Source organism: Sinohyriopsis cumingii, chromosome 10, assembly GCF_028554795.1.
Source record: "Sinohyriopsis cumingii isolate HCF-2022 chromosome 10, ASM2855479v2, whole genome shotgun sequence".
Classification (NCBI taxonomy): Eukaryota; Metazoa; Mollusca; class Bivalvia; order Unionida; family Unionidae; genus Sinohyriopsis; species Sinohyriopsis cumingii.
The window spans coordinates 23,262,338-23,278,984 of NC_142970.1; the positions used below are offsets into that span (position 1 = coordinate 23,262,338).

Sequence of the window (16,647 nt, forward strand, 5' to 3'; positions counted from 1 at the left end):
AGAGAGGTTGCGATGTTTTTCCTAGAAGAGTTTGCGTTTGATTGAAAAAAGAGACTGGAATTTTCAGCATAAGTGACGTTTCGGAAAATCCCTTGGCATGTTCTTCGTACACAAAGGCCAAGAGACTGTAATAAACATTCTATTTGTAAGGCTTTGGATTGAATAGGAGTAACCTTTTTTTTCACTGGTCTGCAAATCTCCAGCAAATACCAGAGAAAAGATGAATGATTTTCTCAGGGACTATAATAGGATGGAGTAGAGTTTTGTTGGTTCATTAGTGTAGTATAATAATAGTTGATTTCCATACGTAGTCAGGGTTCGTTAGTGTAGTGCAAACTAGTTGAGTTCCATACTTTACCGTATTCATTACTGAAGTGCAATAAAAGTCAAAAGGCATACTAAATGTTGTTTTATATGAATACTGCGTGTACAGTAGCAACGAAATGATTTCTCAGATGGGGTAGCTCTGTTGTAAAACTGACGCCCATGTGAGGTTATTAAAAACTAAAGTTATGATTTGGTAAACCCTTAAGGCGACTATGATCTCCTTCGTCTTCTAATTCCATCGCCCATGATGCATCGATTTCGACTTTCTAGAAGACTCGACCTCCGAAAGAACCTACAAAGAACATATCCTTGCCAATGGTTCTTAGATCTTTTGACTCGAATGATAATATGGCGCAGTCAAAACCTGATCTTTTCCTACCAAAAGCCTGAGAAAAATGGAAAGGCAATAGACACACTGCGCATCCGCATAATATAGTATATAACTGGACACCGAGCTATAGGTTAATGTTGAAATGCGGTGTGTGTGTGTCTGTGTGTGTGTGTGTGTCTGTGTGTGTGTATGTGTGTGTATGTGTGTATGTGTGTGTATGTGTGAGTATGTGTGTGTATGTGTATGTATGTGTGTGTATGTCTGTCTGTGTATGTGTGTGTATGTGCGTGTGTGTATGTATGTGTGTATGTGTGTATATGTGTGTGCATGTGTGTATGTGTGTGTATGTGTGTATGTTTGTGTATGTGTGTGTATGTGTGTGTATGTGTATGTGTATGTGTGTGTATGTGTGTATGTATGTGTATGTGTGTGTATGTGTGTGTATGTGTGTATGTGTATGTGTGTGTATGTGTGTGTGTATGTGTGTGTATGTGTGTATGTGTGTGTATGTTGGTGTGTGTGTGTGTGTGTGTGTGTGTGTGTGTGTGTGAGAGAGAGAGAGAGAGAGAGTAGTTTGGTGGAAGTTATGCCGAATCACATTTTATAACTTTGGGAAATAAAATATTCACCTACCAGACTCAATCAAGTCATGGAAAGGACACCACTGGAAAACCACAGACAAATTTTCAGGCATTGTCAAATCAGACGTATATCATTAACAGTTTGATTTGAGTTTAGCATGTAGAAAATCCAGCCTCGTGGCCGGAGCTAAATTAGTATGGAATATGAAATGACAAGAGATGGAAATCTCACTTTATGTCTCAGCCTATTGATCGACGTTCTGTAGCTGAAGAAAATTAATTTTCTGGCGTCTGCAATTTATACACAGTGGACTGACGGACTGATAACATATAAAGCATTACTGCTTTGCCGTTGCAGACGACACCGGTCTGTGGCCACCGTAATGCAATTTCGGCTGTTTAGGTGATCCATGGCAGCATATTCATGAACACACGCACTAACGAACGTAACCCTGCTTGGTACTGCTAACCACAACCAATGAAAGATCCATCTTGGATGATAGGATGATATATGGTAATCGATAATGCTAACATTTTACCACCCGTGATGTATCACTAATATTTATACCACCCATGCAGTATTAATAATATTAATACCACCCTTTCTATATCACCAATATTTATACCACCGATGCTATTCCTCTAATAATTATACCACCCATGCATTATTAATAATATTAATACCACCCTTGTTGTATCACCAATATTTATACCACCGATGATATTCCACTAATAATTATACCACCCATGCAGTATTAATAATAGTAATACCAGCCGTGATGTATCACCAATATTTATACCAGTCATGCTGTATCATTAATATTTTACTACCTATTATATATAACTAATATTTATACCACCCATGCTGTATCATCCATATTTATAGCAACCATGCTGTATCACAATAATGTTTATACCACTCATTCTGCATCACTAACATTTATACCACCCATAATGTATCACCAATATATACGTCTTCGATGCTTTTACACTAATATTTATACCACACATACCGTATTAGGGGCCCCGAGTGGCCGAATGGTCTAAAGCGCTCATCGTTTCGGATCACTGCCATCTCACCTCTGTCTGCGTGAGTTCGAGTCCAAGGCTCGGCTAGCGTGGATACGTGGGAAAGCCAGCCAGTACCTTCTCGTGGGTCGGTGGTTCTTCCCTGGGTTTTCCAGGGTTCTTCCTCCACCAGTTATACTGGCCGCCATGTATAGCCTATCTTGTGCTGAAAAATGGCGTTAAACCCTAGAACAACAACAACAACATACCGTATTGCTAATAGTTATGCCACCCATGCTTTATCATTAATATTTATACCACTAATATTTATACTACCCGTGCTGCATCACTGGTATTTATACCACCCATTCTGTATCACTAGTATTAATACCATGTATTAATACCACAAATGCTGCGTCACTAAAATTTATATATATATATATATATATATATATATATATATATATATATATATATATATATATATATATATATATATATATATATATATATATATATACGTCCTATGCTGTGTCATTAATATTTATGCCAGTCATGCTCCATCACTAGTATTCATACGTCCCATGCTATATTTCTAATATTTATACCAATCACGCTTTATCACAAATAACTATACCAACCATGATGTATCAAACATATTTGTACCATGCATGCTGTATCACTAATGTTTTTATACGATCAATGCCGTATTACTAATCGTTATACCAATCATGATGTTTTCGTCTCTGTTTTGAACAATCGAATAGGCAGATACATTCAACCATTTCTGACAGCAAGCATAATATTACAATATATTTGTGGGTCAGACGTTTCCAAACTATGCAATTCATTCTATAAAAAAAAATCTTTATCAATACTATAACCAAAATTCAGCCGTGTTTTTTTTTCTCTCACGCAAATACAAGTCTATACATCATGCTGACAAATTATTGATTGTTAATGACGCCTAGCTGAACTCAATCGTTTAAATGCTTTTAATTCTTAATTGAATTTTAAAGCGAATGAATCAAATGATCATTAAAGTTCTTCCCGAAGTTTCATCTATTAAGACTCGTTTGTCGAAACTTGTCCAAAATGTGTTTATAGGGCACGGTAGTATTTCACACCATGTGGTGTAGGGTAAAGCCGTATTTCACACAAAACACGTTGATGTATATGAACAAATCTGGATAAGATATCATCGAGTGATGATTGCACCTGGTAATATAATTACATGCTTATTAGGAATATCATTCTATTTGTGTAAGTCTCTTTGTTAAGCAAATTACTCTAGTGGCCAAACGTAGAGGTTACATGTTAAGAGAATATTAAAAAGAGAATGGATTAAGGAAAGAGAAGTTACAAGATAAAAGAAGTACAAGATAGGTCAATATCAGCCTGATTTCCTCCTGCTTTACATTTCAGGCAATTATGTCAGTGCTCCTCTCCTTCCCACTTTGAGTATTATATTTGAAACTAACTGATGCAAGGTAAGCAGTTCAGTTCATACACGAAGTGAGACTAGAATAAATACTAATTTATACTATCAAGTGATAATGTCGACGATACTGTCCTAATTCTCCAAATTTTTTTTTGCTTTTTTCAAGTGAGTACATGCGACATAAGGATAGAATATCCATGTGTGAAAATTCTAGAATTTGTTTTGTTTTCATAGGAGATGAAATTTTTGCGATATTCAATCTATTTTCCATGTTACATATTGAAATAACATTTCTTACAGTAATATCGTTTATTTACAGCGCTCGTGCTGTTGTGTTTCTTGTATGTTTATTTCGACAATATGAGTAGTAACGAAGTTATCTACCCTAATTCAAGGTATCAAATTACGTGTGTACTTGGAGAAAGAAAAAAAAACCATATTAACATTGTAGTGGGATTCAAACGCCCATCTTTTGATTGACGGGTCGGTATGTTTTCATTCGACTAAAATGTGCATGAAAAAACAGCACATGAAATAAATTCTTTGTTTATAATGTTATCGGTGTCTCTTTTAAAAAAATGTTCTTGAGTGGAAAAACAAAATTGATCATTAATTATTTGAATGATTTGTTTTTGTGAAAAATGCACTAATTTAAGGACTAGCATAGAAAGTAAATATTTTTATGGCAGCGAATGGTAATTCCATCCTGATAAGATTTTGTATAATAAGTTTGGCCATACAGGACTATCTGTACCTTTAATAATATCCCCAATCTACCCCCACCCCCTCTCACCAATCCTTCATCAATGTAAATTGACTGGAAGCCTGAAGGAAGTCACATACCATTGACGGATACTATATGAAAGCTGTATGCATCCTGGAAAGAAAACGCGCCGGAAATGAAAATGCCATGCTTGTTTCACGTTTCATAAGTTTAAAACCTTGTTGATAATACTTTCTTTCAGTTGGTTATTTCTTATTTCGTTACGACCATTATAAACCCTTGGATGACGATCATTTCTGATAGGTGTTGCTTAGCAACCTCCGCATGAGTATTCGCTTTTCTTAGATCATTTTAATACAAGTATTGAAAAGGTGTTTAATGAAAATTCAAATTTTTATTATAGTTGATGATACAAATGAAGAGCGTTTGAGTGCACGATATTATAAACTGAAAGATTCAATACTTATAAATGATTTAACAAATATCATTCAACAACCGACCAGAACTAAAACAAAATATACAATATCATCTCATTTAGACGCGATATTAATTTCAAGACCGACAAAAAAGGCACATTGCTGATATTCCGTTATTACAAAATCTCAGACCAATACGGCAATTTGCCTTTCTCGTTCGGAGTTTGAGATCAGACAAATTTAGAGTCATAAGATTTTGTTAGAATCTCGTGCGGACTTTCACGCTTTTTGAAATCAAATGTTTTCTTGAAGGATATTTTTACAACCATTGCTGATGCTACTGAACCGATTGCGACGCAATTATTAAAAATGGATTTGAATTACGCACCACATCGCAATTATTAAATATAGATTTGAATTTCATACCTCTTCGCAATTATTAATTATGGCTGTAACTTACATACCACCTCGCAATTAGTAATTATGGCTTCATTTGATATACCACATCGCAATAATTAAATATGATTTTAACTTATATAATACACCACAATTATTAAATATGGCTTTAACTTACACACCACATCGCAATTATTAAATATTATTTTAATTTACATAACATATCGCAATTACTAAATATGTCTTTAACTGACATACTACATTGTAATTATTGAATATGACGTTAACTTTCACAAAAACATTTGAAAAAACATTACTCTGCGTTTGCATCATCGACATTGTTTTGACAGCATTGTACACAAAATTTAAAGAAAAATGATAGAGTAAAAATTAAGTCGCGATAAGGGCGACCACTCGTTATTAACGGCAAATTTATAAGAAACAATGAATTAAATTAATAATCTTTTAAAGAAACCAAATGATAAAGTTGCTAAAAAGATTAAAACATCAATTTCTTATTCTCTAAATTCTTAAGAAAACAGCAAGATGTTTCAATTCTAGATTATAGAAATAAACTTCAATTCGGTACATTATATGCTTACTGTAAAAAAAAAACAATAAAAAAAACCCGTTGAATATCGAAGATACCCAAATGAAAAATACCCGTACGTGCCAGTCCCTAGCATTGATGAGAGGGATATTTCCCTATGTCCATATTATGCATCAGTCCCTGACACTGATGAGAGGGGTATTTCCAAATTACTTTTAGATAATATATTTATTGCCTTAGGAGATAGCTATAAATACATCGGGGTAAGTCTGGTGCGTAGTTGGGGCAACCGCATATATAGGTATGCATCCCGTATAACATGTTTTGTGTTTTTATAGCTTTGGCTTCCTTATGTCTACAATATAGTAATACATTTTTTTTATGCTTGGAATCTAAGAAAGTGTTAGAATGATTACATCCATTTATAACAGATACATGTTTTCAAGCATTATTTGTTTTATACCTTGTAGTCAAACATCACTGTCTAACAGACTTGTTTTCAAGCATTATTTGTTTTAAAGACTTGTGGTCAAACATCACTGTTGTCTAACAGACTTGTTTTCAAGCATTCGTTTGTCCTTCAGATATGTTTTCAAGCATTGCTTGTTTTAAGACTTGTGGTCAAACATTTGCCTTACAGACTTGTTTCAGGCATCATTTTGCTTTACAGAGTTTTTGTCAAACATCTCTTTGTCTTACAGACTTGTAGTCAAACATCACATATTTTAAAGACTTGTCAACCATCCCTTTGTCGTACAGACTTACAGTCAAACATCACTTCACATTACCTTTACATGTTAGCATAAAGAGACAATCGATGGAGGTTTCCAAAGAAACTTGACCAACGAAGATCGTATTTTTACAGGTCAAGAGGAACATTCTCGAATGTTATTTAATGCCTCTGGCAGGTCTGGAAAGCAGAGGGATCTTCTGTTGTTGCCGTTATTGCCATTCATGAACCGGCTCATCCTTATTGTTGTTTTTCTTAATAAGGCTTTGGCAAAAGATATCCTCTCTGCAAACCCACTAGTGACGGCTTAAGAACTAAAATGGTTTCTTCCAAGCAGCTAATCCACTCGAACATCGGTTATTACACATAGCACTATATATTGCGTACCCGGGGACGGGTACTGCACTGAATTTGTGTATGTTATGCATCCTGTATTGCATGCATTTATGTTCATCAGAAACATAAAATCGATGTTTCCTCTCGTCAGAAGATTGGTTTGTAGCCTTTTCAGTTCTTTATTTACAGTTGATCTTTTGATGTTGTATAGAGAACATTTATCTGTATGAAACGCAGTCTAATACGATTAGGAACTACCGTTAAGTAACAAGAACGTATACAACGTTATTTGTCATCGCATGAAAAGATAAAAATGTTTAATCTTATTTTTACTTGTATACAACGCTTTCAACTGCGCACAACGTAGACCCAGATATGTTGTCATATAATGAGAAGGCAAATCAGCGTATATGCTTATCATAGTGTATAACGTGCAACGGGCTGCGTCTAGAATAGACCCATACATCTCTTTACATAACGCGCACACATACCAGTGTATACGCGTATCGCTTAGCTTACAATTTCAAGTCAGCATCCTGTATACAGTACGATGGATTGCGTACAACTAAGACCAAGGTCGAATAATTCGCAAATATATCAGTGCATATGCTTATTTTTGCTGTTTAAGACTTCAAACCGGCGTCGAGTATAACTCGCAAATGACTACACGCAGCAGTGACCCAGATCTGTCATGAGATACAATATTTAGGCATAAAAGTCGAAATCGTTTTCTTCTTTTTTTCTCACCTTTTTCACTTTTGAATATATATATCAGAGTGATTTTTTTCATCTTGTTGGTATGACCAAATATTTCTTCGACCTAAATCTAAAGTTAAGTCAACATAGATATATGTATGTTTAATTTAATTTTGAAGTTAATACAATTTTATTTTGGGACATACGCTTTGATTCATTCACTTTTATTATGAAAACTAGCTTCTAGTTAGACTTGATTTATGACACTAATTTTTCCATCTTGAAATGATAATGAATATGAACACACGAAGGAAGCACAGGGGTCGAAGCCTTCTAAAGCTCATGCCATTTTATCACTTCTAGGCCATACATCTAACTGTAAAGAAAACCTACTATAGGAAACGTTTGTTTCATGTTACGGGTGAGTGGGTGGGGGCTGAGCCCACCCCCTCCCTTTAAGGATTGGCCTTTGAATTTGCACGAAGTATGATTAATGAATTTTTAATTGAAAGGCGATAATTGTACGTGTCAATGTGAATTTCTGACATTAATTTTTCAACTGAGATCTTACCGAATGAAATAAGAAAAAAATTCTCACCTTTAAATTCTGCATAGTATGAGCTTATGGAACTCCACCACCACCACCACCACCACCCTCTCTCTCTCTCTCTCTCTCTCTCTCTCTCTCTCTCCAAAACAAGCATATAAACGATACATAGAAGTAAGATTCTGCATGAGGCAAAACAATTTGTACGAAGTAAAATTTGCTATGTTCAGTTTCAATGTAACAAAATAGAACAAATTGCTTACCCAGTTTTTAACCAGCGCAGTGGTCTAGAGCCCACTGCAGTTCATGCCATGAGATATCTGCATCCGTAAAAGAATAGCGAATCCCTCTCTATGCTCGAATCGAATGCGACGCAGAATGGATCATCATTCTCTATTTCAGACTTGATGTAACTGTTCCAACGATCAATACGACAGATCGAGGGATTGTACAAAAATCGTATTAAGCCAAACGTCATCGACCAAAAAGAATAGCTCTCTGATACAAAGAAACACCTCTTCCTTCCTATATGATCAGTCGCAATGTTCACAATTTTAGAGCTGGGTGCGTTGGGTGGTAGGGTGCAATGGGGCGGGAGACGACTAATTGTGATTACAGATTTCTAAGCGATTGATTCCGTGTTAATGCAACTGTCAAGCACTTTATATTCGAGAGCGTGATAAAGTCGTAAAGAACTCAGCACCTAAGTGGAAAAGAATAGCCTTAACTAATTCATACATATTAGAGTAATAAAAGAAATAAACTGAAATATATGAAAATATCTATGAACATAGTAGTATATATTGAGTTATTTACTGCAGATATAGGGATATAATTTTCGCTGCTTTGTTAAGGCCATCTTAATTCAAACAAAATAAAGCCATACAAAGGGCTATAACTCCATCCGAAGGGGAGTCTCCATAGATAGCCTACGCATATTTAACAACTCATATATATATATATATATATATATATATATATATATATATATATATATATATATATATATATATATATATATATATATATATATATATATATATATATATATATATATATATATATATATATATATATATATATATATATATATATATATATATATATATATATATATATATAATAATAGATAATAAACGTTCGGCCTACACCTTCAAGGGCACGTACGCCTCATAATGCATGTCTAAAATTATTCAATAAAATAAATGGGTTCCTAGGGGAAGATCGTTATATCATTCATGCTTAAGGAAAGTCGGGTGCACGATCGTAACAAACCAAACTGGATTAAAACATATTGATTTCACAGTCTAGGGTGGAAAACCGGCCATTAAAACGCTATCTCATATCAAAATACTACCATCTTAAATGACGCAAAGTTTTATTTTTCAGATAAAGTATGAATAAAATACACAAGATGGTTAGTGAGAACCCGCAGGATAGCACATCCGTCCTAGGCTTGACTTAATACCAGTCACGTAAACAAAATTTTTATTTACCTCAAAAGATTAAAAATAATCAAAATAATATGACTACGACATACTTATTGTCGGAAGCCATGGTAACCGGTCTATCAAATTATCGTAAAGTTAGTAATTTCGGCTCATATTACACAGTTTATGCAGCCTTTGGAGCTAAATCATTATTGAAAGATAATACAGGTAGTTTGGCTGTCTGGATTGCTTTCAGAGTTTTATTAAAATCGTCTGTATGATTAAGGTCCTCGTCACGTGCGTCATTCTGGATTGCGTGATGGAAAATTACTTGCTGTATACAACTCATGACGAATTAAGAAAATCATAGGTATATGTTTGAAACAAAATCAGCTTAAGGGTCCTTATGTGAGTCCTTATGTGAGTCCTATGTTATAACTGAGTATACCGTAAATAATCATATCAACTTGTTCGCAGTTTGTTTGGGAACACTTTAGTGTGAGGGTGAAACGTAAATTGCTAGCACTTTAGGTAAATAAATAAAGCAGCGTGGTTAAATGGAACTGCGGACTATGGACAGGGACGTGGCTAGTTTGAACTGTACGAAACCGGGTCCCCAACGCCGAATAAAATACTGTAAAAGCTATGAAATGACGCTTCTCCCCCCCCCCCCCACGGTAAATTGTATCTTCCGCCTCTTACGACGGTCATGACTATGGCAGGTAGGTTGGTCAAATGGTTTGGAACACTATGGCCACCGTGGTCAAATGATACTGCGGACTAGGGACAGCGTCATCAAGTTACACTGCAGACTATGGATTAGATAGTCACTGGCTCCAGTTCGCCCAGATTTCTGCTAAATGTCGCTAGCTGCATTTAGCCACAGGCAAATAAGAAACAACATCAATTGCGGGAATGGATTTAACTGATGGTGCACCAACAAGAAGCTATGTTCTCTAAACTGCTTCCGGAAACGGAAGTAGGTATCAATTACAGTATTATGTCCCGAAGATAGCTTGAAAGTCTTAGACGATCGGCCTTATTTTAATTACGTTTGACAATGAGCAGTTTTGCTAGACAATTCTGAACTCCGTTTGTGAAGACTACCCCTCACTCAATATTTCCAATATTTTGTTCGAAACTATAAAGCCGCGATACTCTCCATCCATTTGTGCTTTTCTCTAGCTGTTCTACTTTCTTTTGTTCATTTAATATTTTATCTGCCAAAACTTTATTGTACCAGAGTAGTTGACCGAGGTTGGTCTGATGGTAGGATTCGAACTCGCATCCTTTCGGACGTGAGCCCCGCACGCTAACCAATTTAGCCACCAACTCTACCAATTACTTTTGATGATATGCAAAGGTTCAGATATGTTAATTGTGTTCAAAAAATTTCATATAGGGCCTGAGGCTAATATGAATACGGTAACTAGAACAAGCCAACAACAATAAAAACCTCTTTAATGCAGAGATTTTAGTGAAGGGAATTCGCGTTATGATATGAAATGAGTAGTTATAGTGTGGCAATTAATTTAATCGTTATACATACAGTCAATACAGTCATCGATATGCATAGTCAATATGGTCATCGATACGCATACAGTCAATACAGTCATCGATAGAGATACAGTCAATATGGACATCGGTAGAGATACAGTCAATATGGACATCGGTAGAGATACAGTCAATATGGTCATCGGTAGAGATACAGTCAATATGGACATCGGTAGAGATACAGTCAATACGGTCATCGATGCAGATACAGTCTATACAGTCATCGATACACATACATTGAATACGGTCATCGATACACATACAGTTAATACGGTCATCGATATAGATACAGTCAATACGGTTATCGATACACATAGACTCAATACGGTCATCGATACGGACTTAATCAATATCGTCTTCTTTGGATCGAAATAAATAAACCTGTTACACATACAGTCAATACAGTCATCGATACATATATAGTCTATACAGTCATCGATACACATACATTGAATACGGTCATCGATACAAATATAGTTAATAACGTCGTCTTTGTATCGAAATAAAAGGTTACACACACAGCCAATATAGTCATCGACACACATACAGTCAATACAGTCATCGATATACATACAGCCAGTTTGGTCATCGGCACACATGCAATCAATATGGTCATAGATACGGATATAATCATATCGTCCTTTTTGGATTGAAATAAATAAAATTGTAGCACATATAGTCAATATGGTCATCGATACAGATGCAATCAATATGGCCATCGATACGGATATAGTCAATATCGTCCTTTTTGGATCGAAATAAATAAAACTGTAACACATGCAGTCAATATGGTCATCGATACACATACAATCAACACGGTCATCGATAAGAATACAGTCAGTATGGGCATCGATACACATACAGTCAACACAGTCATCGATAAGAATACAGTCAAGACAGTCATCGATGCAAATTCAGTCAATACGGTCATCGATAAGAATACAGTCAATGCGGTCATCGATACGAATACAGTCAACACGGTCATCGATACACATACAGTAGTAGTTAAGTGGGATACCCTAGCCTCAATGGGAATTAGCATTACAGAGACCCCTGGGACACTCTAGCCTCAGTGGAAATTTAACATGGAGAAAAATCGTGGGACACTCTAGCCTCAAGGGGAATTTAACATGGGAAAAAGTCTTGGGTCACTCTAGCCTCAAGGGGAATTGAACATGGGATTTTTTTTTTTTTTAAATTTTTTTTAAAAAAGGGGTAGGCAATTGAAAGGCTATCTCTTTTCGAGAAATATGGCTGGCCCTGAAAAGGGCCTTTGGGTTTATGTTAATATTAATATTAACATAGATGGCATCTGTCACATCTTCTTCTTCTTCTTCTTCTTCTTAAACTCCTCCTAACTGCCGGTCCATACACAAGTACCCTCTTGAGACATCCTTGTCTTTCTATGTAAACTCTCCTCATCCATTGACTAGTATCTGTCCTATCAACAACAGTCCACTTGGACCTGACATACATGAGCATGTCCGTCCTAAACATCATGGAAGACACAAGGGTGGATGACTCAACTGTGGTCCACATCTTGAAGCGACGAGAATAGGTGAATCAATGCAGTGAACTGCGCTTATTTATAGGTACAGGAAGGATTGAAACGGATTGAATTCATTCACCAATCCGAACACGCGTTACAAAATTCAGTCAGCTCGCATCCAATCCGAAGAGAGCAGTATGTGACGTCACGTGGTCTATATAGATTCGTTAGCGCTTGTGTGCAGTCAATCTATGCGACAGTGATTCAACATGACGGAAACTCAGAAAACGATCCATTGGGGTGCACCAGCAGGGGAGACTGCCCAAGGGAACCCGGACTTACTTTCAGAAGAGGTACATTGGGATTTTGTGGATTTTCTTACCTCGCAAGAATTTGTTCCGGAACCTTCGTTACCTTCTTCATTACCGCAAGTGGAGAATTTTAGACAGAGACAGAAAGAAGAATTGGAGAAATTTATACAACGACAAAAGGAAGCGGAACAAGCTTTTCTCCTACAGCAACAGCAACAGCAACACGAAGAGGTAAGAAAAAAACAACAACAAGAAGAAGTAGCAGCAAAGAAACAAGAGGGTGAAAATCAAACGGCCACGGTACTGCTGGACATTTTAGCGGAGTTAAGAAGTCTGAAACAAATGTATCAGACTTCTTTATCACGACCGAAGAGAATACGACCTTCCCGAGCTAAACACGCCAACCCTGTGACTAAGCCTATCGCACCACCCTTAGTGATTTCAACCCAATCATCAGAAGTAGGCCTCGGCCGTGGCAAAGGCTTAAGGCAGTTAAAGTTGATTGGTTAAACTCACCCCTACACCAAAATAAAAAGGCCCTTTTCAGGGCCACCCACATTTCTCGAAAAGAGATAGCCTTTCAATTTGCCAATAACTCAAAAATCAACAATAAAAAAAAAACAAACCATTTTACCCTTATAGTACGTGTCTTTTTTGTATGAGTGCGTGAGTATAGCTTCTTATTTTAAAATCAAAACTCAAAGACACTTACCTTATATCATTCATGTATTCTTTTATCCATTTTTTACAATCCAATTCACAATTCACCACAGAACACTTTAATTAAAAGTTCATTGACTTCTTCTTTCTCCTTGTTTAGTCTCTCTGTTTTTTGAATTTCTTCACCGTTTTTTCCTCATTTTCTTCCCTTCTTCTTTTCTTCTCCTGTTTCTTTGCTTGTTTTAAATAGAATTGTCTTCTTTCTTCCTCTTCTTCCTCTGAAGAATCCCTCTCTTCTTCCAAAGAATCCCTCTCTTCTTCTGAAGAATCCTTCCTTTCCTCTGACTCCTCTTGTTTCTTTTTTGGGCAATCTGGAGACCAATGTCCTTTTTCTTTACAATAATAACAGGTATCTTGACTTTTGTCTTTTTTAGCCCCTGTTTTTTTTTCTTTTTTGACGGTCTGGACACTCTGAAGACCAATGCCCTTTCTTCTGACAGATATAGCAAGTATCTTGACTTTTATCTCGAAAGGAAGGAGAGTAGTCCGTCGGCTGGTCTGAAGAGAATTTTCTAATGACCCCTCGCAAAGCTCTGACGAAACGTTCCATCTGGGTAGTCTCTTCCATCGTTGTGCTCGGCTTGAGAGTGAAATGAATAGTGAAAGAATAAGACACACACCCTTTTATATACGCTGGTTTGCCATGACTCTAAATTAGTCTATGGTGTTTACACTTGAGTCATTTGACGTTTTGCACTCAAGATGAAACGATCCCATTCATTCGAGAAGAAAGAAGAAGAAAGTAAGAGGCAGAAACGTGATCTATCGCCTCGTACCAGAGCTGAAATCTTGGCACAAATTCATGCCAGTGATTTTGAAGAGGACATGAGTGAACCAGAATTTGAAACCTCTAAACCAAGTTCGTCACCCTTAGTCAACCCTGAAAAATACTATTCCATTCGAGAGACGGAAAAGCGCTCCTCTAGAAAATTTAGAACCATGGCTTACACCTACACGGTGAAGTTTAAAGATTTCAAGGCCGACGTACCATTGGAGAAAGCAGAAGGGTTCATCACTGGGGTGTGGGATTCTTTGCTCACCGCACTCAAACGACAATGTCAACCCAAAGAAGACGATCGCTTGGCACTATCCATAGATCACGACGGTTTGAAATCCCCTGTTTGGATCGAGTTTAGCAGACCCGCAGAACTAACCCCTTCCAAAGTCATGGACAAGATTCAACACGTACAACAATCTAATGACCAGTTTGACATCACCGATGGTAAGCCACACTGAAAATGGCTCACGTCTCTCTTCCTCAAGGGACTGGACGCAGAAAGATGTTATTGGTGGACGACCTTCGCAACACCAAAACAAGTCTCGTCCGAATTAACAACCCTCATGACCAGATGTGTTTAGCCCGAGCCATCGTGGTGGGACGAACCTATGCCAACAAGAACGACACGACAGAATGGAAAAGAGCCTGGAAAACTATTCGACAATCGGACCGAGCCAAACAACGAAATGAAGCAGAACTCCTGTTGCAACAAGCTGGTCTGTCCAAAGACACACCCTGTGGCATTCCTGAGATGCAGAAATTGCAAGATGCCCTAGCTCCACGCTACACCTTGAAAGTGCACCCTCAAGAAATGCGTGGGTCTCTGTTGCTTCGAGGCCAAGATTTTAAGGACGGAAAATACATTCACCTTTATCATCACGATGACCATTTCGATACCATTACCAGTATCACTGCATTCCTGCGATACGGTTATTATTGTGAGAAATGTGATTATGGTTATAACAATCGAGAGCAACACAAGCATTGTGGATGGAAATGCCCAGGATGTTTGGCCTCTCAACCCTGTCTGAGCGAAGAACCAGTGCCTTGTTCAACTTGTTTGCGCACGTTTGTCAGCCCTACCTGTTACCAACAACATTTGAAGACGCAAGGTTCACAGAAGAAATGTACTTGTCAACTCCTGAGACTGTGCCCTACCTGTGGACAAGGCATATTTACCAATAATGCCAAGGCACACGTATGTCGAGGAAAGAAAAAATTCACATTTGTCACCGCATCGTGGACTTGGAACACCAATGCTACGTGCAAAAATACCAACCCCCACCAGAGAAAGAGGACGGTCACAAGAAGAAAGGCAATTTCATCTTTTTCGATTTCGAATGCATGCAAGAGACCGGCATTCACATTCCTAATTTCTGCGTGGCTCATCGAGCGTGCGAGAAGTGCATTCAAGAACCTATCTTCAGTCATTGCCCTCACTGCAGCAAGATTCCCGGAGGGCGTGAAAAAATCATTCGGGGACCAAACACGTTAGCCGATTTTGCCCAATGGGTCTTAGACCCCATCGACAAGACGTGGAGCCAAGAGGACATCGAACGTTACGGAGATTGTCATCGTCATGCCACGGTGATGGCTCACAATTTCTCCGGATACGATGGACAGTTTCTTTTGAGGTACTATACGGAACATGGCACCGAACGTCCTAAAGTGATTTTGAACGGAGCCAAAATCATTTTCATGCAAGTGGGACAAGTGCAGTTTAAAGATTCGATGAGTGACTTGGCCATGCCTTTGAGTCGAATGCCTAAAACGTTTGGAATGACAGAAATGGCTAAAGGGTACTTTCCTCACTTTTTCAATACAGAAGCCAATCAACACGCCGTTCTACCCCATTTGCCTGAGGCTCACTATTACGACCCCGAAAACATGCGTACCGAACAACGAGAAGCTTTCTACGCTTGGTACCAGGCTCATGCCTCTGACCCCTTCGACTTTCAGGAAGAAATGTTAAAGTATTGTCGTTCCGACGTGGACATTTTACGACGTTGCTGTGGAAAATTTCGAGAACTGTTCATGGAACACGGAGGGGTCGATCCTTTGAAAGAAGCTTGCACCATTGCCAAAGCGTGTTCCTTAGTGTACCGCCAACGATTTATGCCTGAAAACACCGTGGCTGTCATCAGTCCTCAAACGACCAACTATGTCAAGCGTCAATACTCGGTCAAAGCCCTACGTTGGTTACATTACTTGTGCGACAAGGAAGACAAGTGGATTCAGCATGTCCGCAACGGAGGAGGCGAAAAGACCATCGGAACGTATTC

At 37.6% G+C, this 16,647-nt stretch overlaps 1 protein-coding gene across 3 annotated transcripts in view; it reads right to left on the minus strand.

Moving 5' to 3' along the window:
- LOC149789718 (MAGUK p55 subfamily member 7-like) overlaps positions 1 to 8,590 on the minus strand; it is a 36,148-nt gene extending 27,558 nt beyond the window's left edge. For all 3 annotated transcript variants that reach the window (XM_089973356.1, XM_089973357.1, XM_089973355.1), the window contains exon 1: positions 8,347 to 8,590. The gene's annotated coding sequence lies outside the window, so the exon portion shown is untranslated. The remainder of the gene's footprint in view (positions 1 to 8,346) is intronic.
- Positions 8,591 to 16,647: the final 8,057 nt, after the last annotated feature.